The sequence below is a fragment of the Phallusia mammillata genome, chromosome 7 (genome assembly GCF_965637545.1).
Source record: "Phallusia mammillata chromosome 7, kaPhaMamm4.hap1.1, whole genome shotgun sequence".
In the NCBI taxonomy this organism is placed as follows: Eukaryota; Metazoa; Chordata; class Ascidiacea; order Phlebobranchia; family Ascidiidae; genus Phallusia; species Phallusia mammillata.
In genome coordinates, this window is record NC_137258.1 from 1 (window position 1) to 7,755 (window position 7,755).

The 7,755-nt window shown below is 40.1% G+C and overlaps 1 long non-coding RNA gene across 1 annotated transcript; it reads right to left on the reverse strand.

The window, feature by feature from the left end:
- Positions 1 to 2,371: 2,371 nt before the first annotated feature.
- LOC145238329 (uncharacterized) lies at positions 2,372 to 7,126 on the reverse strand. The gene is made up of 6 exons (XR_013862098.1): positions 5,479 to 7,126; positions 5,085 to 5,249; positions 4,702 to 4,770; positions 4,110 to 4,276; positions 3,536 to 3,692; positions 2,372 to 2,986 (listed from the first exon to the last, which is right to left on the reverse strand). It is a non-coding gene; the product is annotated as an uncharacterized LOC145238329 (long non-coding RNA).
- Positions 7,127 to 7,755: the final 629 nt, after the last annotated feature.

Below are 7,755 nucleotides of genomic sequence, written 5' to 3' on the forward strand. Positions count from 1 at the left end.
AGCCGGTCCGAAAGAAAGCAAGGTTTCGATGTAGGACCGATAAGCGTACGTGTTAGCCGAATTCGTCACCAACTTATGGTTGACCGAAAGATCCAGTTGAGAAAATATGCTGTTTGCGAAAGAATTAATCGTAGATATCTCAGCGCCGGCCTCCAAATCGCTTCCATCGGCTTTGGTTACCTTTAACCTTATTTGAAAGTAGGTATGGAACAAGTCGATATATTCGTCACTGGCCGCTGCAATGTGGAATTCGATTGGCGACGTTTGACCGATGGTACTTATCGGTAGATATTCGGTAAAATAACCGTCCTGACAACTGTTTTGAAACGCTGGCACACAAAATAAGTCTAGTTCGCTTTTTATTCCCTCTTGAGATTTAGGGTGACACGACATAACCGATCTAACTGAAAATGTCGTCACGTTTCGTTCTCTTTGCCGGACGTTGGCGACTGATTCGTCGAACTGGGGTATTGTCTGTTTTATTCTTTTTCGAAGCAGTCGTTTTTGCTCTTGTGCGTTTCCTTGGTTTTCGAAGATTTTGTGTAAATATACCAAAAACGTTTTTTCCCGCCTCCTTGCTTCGTTGCACAGCTGCAGTTTTTGGATTTGCTCCATCTATGACGTCACTGGCAAAATTAACACCGGACTTCAGTAACTGGCGTCCGACGGTTTTTGCTCCGCTTTTAAGCAAAGGAACAACAGACCTAGCGAGACCGGCCAAAAGATTACCCAAACCGTGACCCCTCTGATTTGCACTCCCTTGAAAAACTGGAAATCCCGAGCCGGCTTGATTCAGGTAATACGACTGATAAGGACAGTTTGGCATCGTTTCAAAGTTCATGTCTGTTTTATTGGACGGCGTAGGTCTCAAATTTCGGTTCATACGCAATTCAAACAAATTTTCTTTAATGTGTGTCGACACTGCAACATTTAAAATCGTTATACTCGATATGAGTCTGTTTGTTCGAAAATTAAAAATCAATCCAACAGTACAGCTCGCCCATGTCAAAGCGCTACTAAAATCAAACGCACTCTATCCAATACGACGAAGCAACGTCAAAATATTAAGTGTCGGAAGTGGCAATCTGGATCTCAACCAACAGAATTTGTTTATGGGCCAAACACCTCGGAGAGTTGTAATTGGATTGGTGGAGAACAGTGCTTTTAACGGGAAATATTCCAAAAACCCGTTTAATTTTAAACACTTTAATGTAAACTACATTGCATTGCTTAAGGGTGCAAAATCTTTTCCCTCTAAAGTGTTAAGACCCAATTATGAAAACGATCAGTTTATGCGTTGTTATACGTCACTGTTTACCGCGACTGGAAAATATTTTAATGATGAAGGCTTAGATATTTCGCGCAAGGATTACAAATCGGGTTTTTGCTTATACGCTTTCGATTTGACACCTGACTTATCTCAAACACCTACTTTTGCTTTAAAACAGCAAGGTAATATCCGCTTGCAGTTACAGTTTGCGTCTGCCTTGACAGAAACCGTTAACGTAATTATTTACACCGAGTTCGACAACGTTCTGGAAATTGACCGTGATCGCAACGTTCTGTTTGACTACGCCGCTTAACAATGGACACTGTTACGATATCGACAATACTGAACGGTGATGCTCAAGCCAGAAGAATTTTTCGAGGCGTTTTTGCCAAAGATCAACTAGAAGACATTATTACCGAGTCAGTTCCTTGCGGTTTCGTTTTTAACACAGACAACTCAAACGAAGAAGGTGAACATTGGGTGGCAGCTTATTTCAATCAAGATGGAGAGGATATCTATTTCGACAGCTATGGCTTGATGCTCTATCCTGATTTTTGCTTATTCATGACCGAGAACGCCGTCGACCGTTGGTGTTATAACACTGTCAGACTGCAAGGCTTTCATTCAACGGTGTGCGGCCATTACGTGATCCTGTTTCTTATGGCCATGGCGCGTGACATATCGCTTGACGCATTTGTAGACTGTTTTTCAAGTAATTACCGGGCAAACGATCGCTTCGTGCAACAACTATTTCAAAAACTGCTTCAACTGTGCTTACCTATGTGTGTGTGTGTGTGTGTGTGTGTGTGAGAGAGAGAGAAATAAAAAAGATCGAAACGAAAAAAACAATCTCTGCCGGGATTACGCATTCGAAACGCCGCGCGCGAGCCCGCGACGCACACGAGACGCGCCGCTCATCCGATACGCAATCGAGCGCGACGCGCGTTCGCTCATCCGTGCGATTTACCACAGCTGGTAGACGACGCGTTTTTAACTCAGCCATAGAAACTCCAAATGTTATCATAAGTTTTCTCGGGGCGCTGTGCTGGTCACAAACGGACCTGCGCGCAAGTCTTTAAAAAAAGACACTTCCTTTCCACGTAAAAAACGAACAATACCTGTATTATAATTTAACGAGCGCGAGCGCGCTCGCTCATCCGGTGAAACACGACAGCTGACACTAGAAACGCAGAGTAAAAAGCCTATGACGTAACTATTGGCGGGTTTACTAACTCGGTTGTTTGTTTTTTTTTATGAAAGTCATGACCCACTTTCTTACAACAAACAAACAAACAAACAAATACATCTTTTTGACTACGTCAAAAACTTGCGCAATTCCTTTGAAATTCCAGTACGTCAAAAACTTGCGCAAGTCTTACACATCCTTTGAAATTCCAGGTAATAAACAGGTCTTGCGCAAGTCTTACACAGCCTTTGAAATTCCAAGAAACACCTGCAACGTCACCGGATACTTTCACCAAGGTAAGACTTCCTTCGGAAGTCAGGAAAAGTCCTCATCTTCAAGAATGGGGAAATCCGCATCTTCAAGACGTCTTCAAGATGGGGAAGTCGGAAACCAAGACGTGTAGCCAAGACTTCCTGCGGAAGTCTTAAGACGTCTTCAAGGTCAAGGTCAAGGTAACCGGATGTCTTGCACGGAACTGGAGAATCTACGGACCATCTTCCTACTACTCGCGTGCCAAATGTTGCCGACCCCTGTTGTAAACATATCCGAGCGTTTTGGCAACGTTGTTATCGGCAGCTGTTGTCAATTCCGACTTACAATAAAAACAGGCAGTTTGACGGCGGACTTATTGCGAGCATGACGCATTCAGACTTTGCCCGCCCAGAGCATGAAAATAAAACAACAAACAACAAAGTTGATTGTAAGTAACGCTTTATTATAACCGCACAATCCAGTCGTTAATCGCTTTATAACCGGTTTATATTTCTCTGCATGAACTGACGAGGCCACAAATGTTTACATTAACATTTGGTAAAATAAGGAAGTCTTCCCCCGGTCGTGTTTACCACAATGCACCAAACTCACTTTCTTGTGAGTCCCTGTCACATAACGCTCCACGATACAGTGTACCTGCAGCTGGATTAATCATGACCCACCAATTGTTCCCTTCACTGTATTGCGCTCCATAACGTCTTAACGTTGCGCAGTTATTTCCGGCTTGGCGATTGTTTTAGTGCAAATATTGTCGCTCTGTTCACCACGCGAAATAAACTCAACTCTCTCTCTTAATCAACCATCACCTGATAGTGGAGTGAGCAATCCTTCCACATCAGGGATTTTTATCAACCGACGCCTTAGCGCCTCCAAGAGGACAGAAAGAGAGGTGATAAATTGCAGAAGTTTCAGATCCCTTTGCGTCACTGGGTCGCGTTCCATCGCTGCACAAATCAGTTCAACCTGAAAACATTAAAACCACAGCTCGTAATACTGTGTACTGAGGATCTTATTGCGAACATATAAGGAACTTTTAGAATGCGACAATTTTTAAAATTTTCAATGGTTAACAGGAAAGTTAAACGGTATAACTGACATTTTTCGCTTTTAGTTTAGGAAACTCGGTTTTGCCTTAAAGTGTTTAAAAAGTATTTCAGCTCCAAATTTTGCAATATTTTTTTTTTACTAAGATCGACTCTGTTGCGTCACAATTACTTTTAAATCACGTATGTCCAAACAAGGACTAAACGACGTGCGATGTTTTGTGCCGTAAAACAGTCACCAATATTTTCGTGACTTTATTAACAATCCTCCCCATGTATAGAAACTCCGGTTAAAACCCTTACAAACACGTCATAACATCGGTTTCACGTCATTCACGTGATGACGTAATCGTCGACGCCATCGTGGCAGCAACAACGGGTGGATGTGGTCAGAAAGCGTGACGGTGGAAGATACGTCGCATTTCGCATGTAGCTCAAGTACGTTCGCGACAGGAGACACTCATACGCGGGCCAGGTGCACAGACAAAACACATTTCACGATTTCTAAAATTAGAAAAAGAAGTATGTTAACAAACTACAGCACATTAGTAAGCTAATGTTTTTACAACGTTTATCAAATTTCAGGAACCAACTACTTACAAAATATCAACACGTTTTTATGCTAATAGGTTTTACCAGCCGAACGTCACGTGATTAAATCGAGGCAAATACCGAATAGGTGTTGAAGAACCGATTTTCTTTCTTGGCAAACCAATTGCAGATCGCATGTTTGCAGCTCGAACTGACATTGATCACAACAATAAATTTCCAGGAAATCCCGCTAGTGTTAATATTGATTGACGTTTCCTCGGCAGTTATTGCGCAACGAAAATTTCCAATCCAATATTGGTGGTTTAATTTAGACGGTTGTGTTAATAATAGAAAATTGATATAAAATTGCTGCAAAATAATATTTTAAAAACACTCACTTTTGTATGATGACATTTTGATCCCAGTCTTGAAACGAAGAAAATATACTGACGCACCAAAAACACAATCTATTTAAAAAATTACGGCCTTAAAAATTTGTGATATCGTAAAGAAACTGTACACCACCAAACACTAAGTTAAAAAATAAAAAAGTGAAAATAATTAAGTACGATTTTATGCAGTTAGTTGAAAAGCTAGTTTTATAATTGAGGTCAGAAAAAGAAATTCGCTAATAAACGAGTTTAAAACAGCTTTCTAATGTCTTTGAAGGATTTAAAACTGGTAGATAAAGCGAAATATAAATTATGAAAATCCTCAACACGTCGTATATTTTAAACTATTAGTATTGAAAATGGTCGTCATAAATATATAGTGCAATTACCTTAAAGTTGAAATGTCGGTTCCACTCAGGACAAATCCATATTATGGTGTCGCTGGTTTGCTGAGTCATCTTACGTCATCACGATTGTATTGCGGACAAGCCAGGAATCCAACCGTTCCATGGATCCGATCATCGGCGCTTCCTTATCCCGTCATCTTCACTCAGCTGCAGACAAATCAACAATGCTTAACAATGCATACGGGTTTCGAAGTTAGGCTGCTTTTCAGAGAATGACGTCATCACTGGCGCGCCGTCGTGTGAAAAAAGTTGGGAGTAAAATACGTAAAAGAGAAATGCAACAAAGAAAAACAAAAATAGTAAAACAAGGTTCTGGGTAGGTCCCTAAACTTAAAGCGTGTTTTGATAACAACAAAATCCAGCAACAACGACGAACCTGTAGCTTGGCTTCCTTCATCCGCTTCCAGCAAAACGTGCTTTTAACACCGCAAATCAACTGTTTGACTTTTATATCAACTTCGGCGCCCCTGCAAGGCAGCTTTGGAATCCCGATCTTTCTGCCTGTAGAGTTTTCGGGCAACGATTAGTTAATCACTTTACCGCGCGTTTTTACCGAACATTCACCTCCTCAGGGACGAAACAACTCTTGGTTTGCAAACAGTGGAAAGAAGTAACAACATAATCAAACACTGACTTGTGTCAGATGATGTCATATAAACATAATTAGCACAGACTTGATTCGTGTGACGCACTTCAAAATCTGTTTTTGCATATGTCGTTTTGCATATTCTATTTGAATAAGGTTTGTTAGGCTGCTGTTTAAAATTGATTACTGATTTATGAATAATAGTTTTAAATCTGTACAATGTCACCTACAACTCCGAACAAAAATAAAAGTACTTCTGTCAGTACTTTATCAACAAAGGTGGATTTACTGCTTACACAAGTCAATCACAACAAGGATGAGATGGCTACAAAATTAAATTCTGTTTTGGCTGACTTGCAAACTATCAAAAAAAGTCAAACATTTCTATCTAATAAATACAATTTGATTGAAAAAAAACTACTCACTACAGAAGAAGAAATGAAAACCTAAAAAAAAGAAAATCAGCACTTGAAAGAAGAAATTAAGCTAATGAAGAAAAATGTGGAAACAAACAAAAATGAAATAAATGCACTGGAACAATATGGCAGACGGGATTGCTTAGAAATCAAAGGGTTCCCACAAACCAGCAGTGAATGTACCGATGACATTGCTGTTGCTGTTGCTAAACGCATTGGCATAACTTTGAATAAAGAATGCATAAGCATCTCTCATAGGCTTGGGTCTTCGCAAAGTAAAGAGCAAAACAAAAATGGTGCACCAATAATAGTGAAATTCACAAGCCGCAAAATAAGGGATGAAATTTACAATAATCGCTCCAAACTGTTTAAAGCAAGAGTTTCCGAAAAAGATGCACACCAGTCGCCAATATACATTAACGAGAGTCTTACAAAATCAAACAAAAAAATGTTCCACCAGTGCCTTCAATTCAAACGTCAAAATGGATTTAAGTTCATATGGACCAGGAATGGAACCATTCTGCTCAAAAAAATGAAACTTCCCCCACAATCGCCATTCACAATGAAGCAGATATGAGGAAGCACCACATTCCCACATTAGCTGAGTTGTAGAATACAATCTGGTAATCCTAATTGCATGTATTTGTTTATGTTTGCTGCACACTGCTGTGTCCTGTATTGTATGCACCTAAACAAATTTTGCATGTTAATTTTGCGTTGTGTATTACACCATTATGTAACCTGTGTATATTACACCCATTCACCCAAAAACAAAACACCCCAACAAAATCATGAGTAATATTAGGGAATCAAAATATTTAGATACAGAAGAGTTCAAAGCATTAATTGAAACCACCAGTACTAATGACTCGACATTACTTCTCTTTAATGTTAGAAGTCTAGTGCACAACTTACACATACTAGAAGAATTTCTGCATACCACTAATGCAGAACCTCATATAATAGCAATAACAGAAACCAAATTGCGCTTGAATACTGTAACCAATATATCATTGAATGGATATAATTTTGTACACAGTGACTCACCAACCAATGCAGGAGGTGTTGGAATGTATATAAAAAGCACTCTGCAATACCAAGTTTCTACACATTACCATTTCGACATGCCCAGATGTGAAAACATTTGGATTAGGTTGCAGCTACACCATAAAAAAACTGCAGTTGTTGGAGTTATATACAGACATCCCAGACCCGATATTCCCATATTCTCCAAAATCTTTGAAAACTGTTTGTTTAATCTAAACAAAAAGAGTGTTACATACTATATACTTGGGGACTTTAACATCAACAGCCTGGCTACCACACCTACAATACAACACTACAAATCAATGTTAACCAGTTTAAATGCAAACATGTTGATAAAAAATCCATCCCATACTGCACCCTCTAGTACAGGGGCGGGCAACATACGGCCCGCGGGCCGGATCCGGCCCGCGACTTGATTTTGAGCGGCCCGCAGACAGTTTCTGGTCTTACATGATAATGTGGCCCGCGGCCACAGTCTGCCGCAATCCCCCACTACTTGCTTACTACGTCAAATTACAATTTGAATTATAAACTATAATTATAGTTGCAACGGACAGTAACGCTCCCCAATAGCAACAAACTTTCCCACCGTTGTTACCATTGC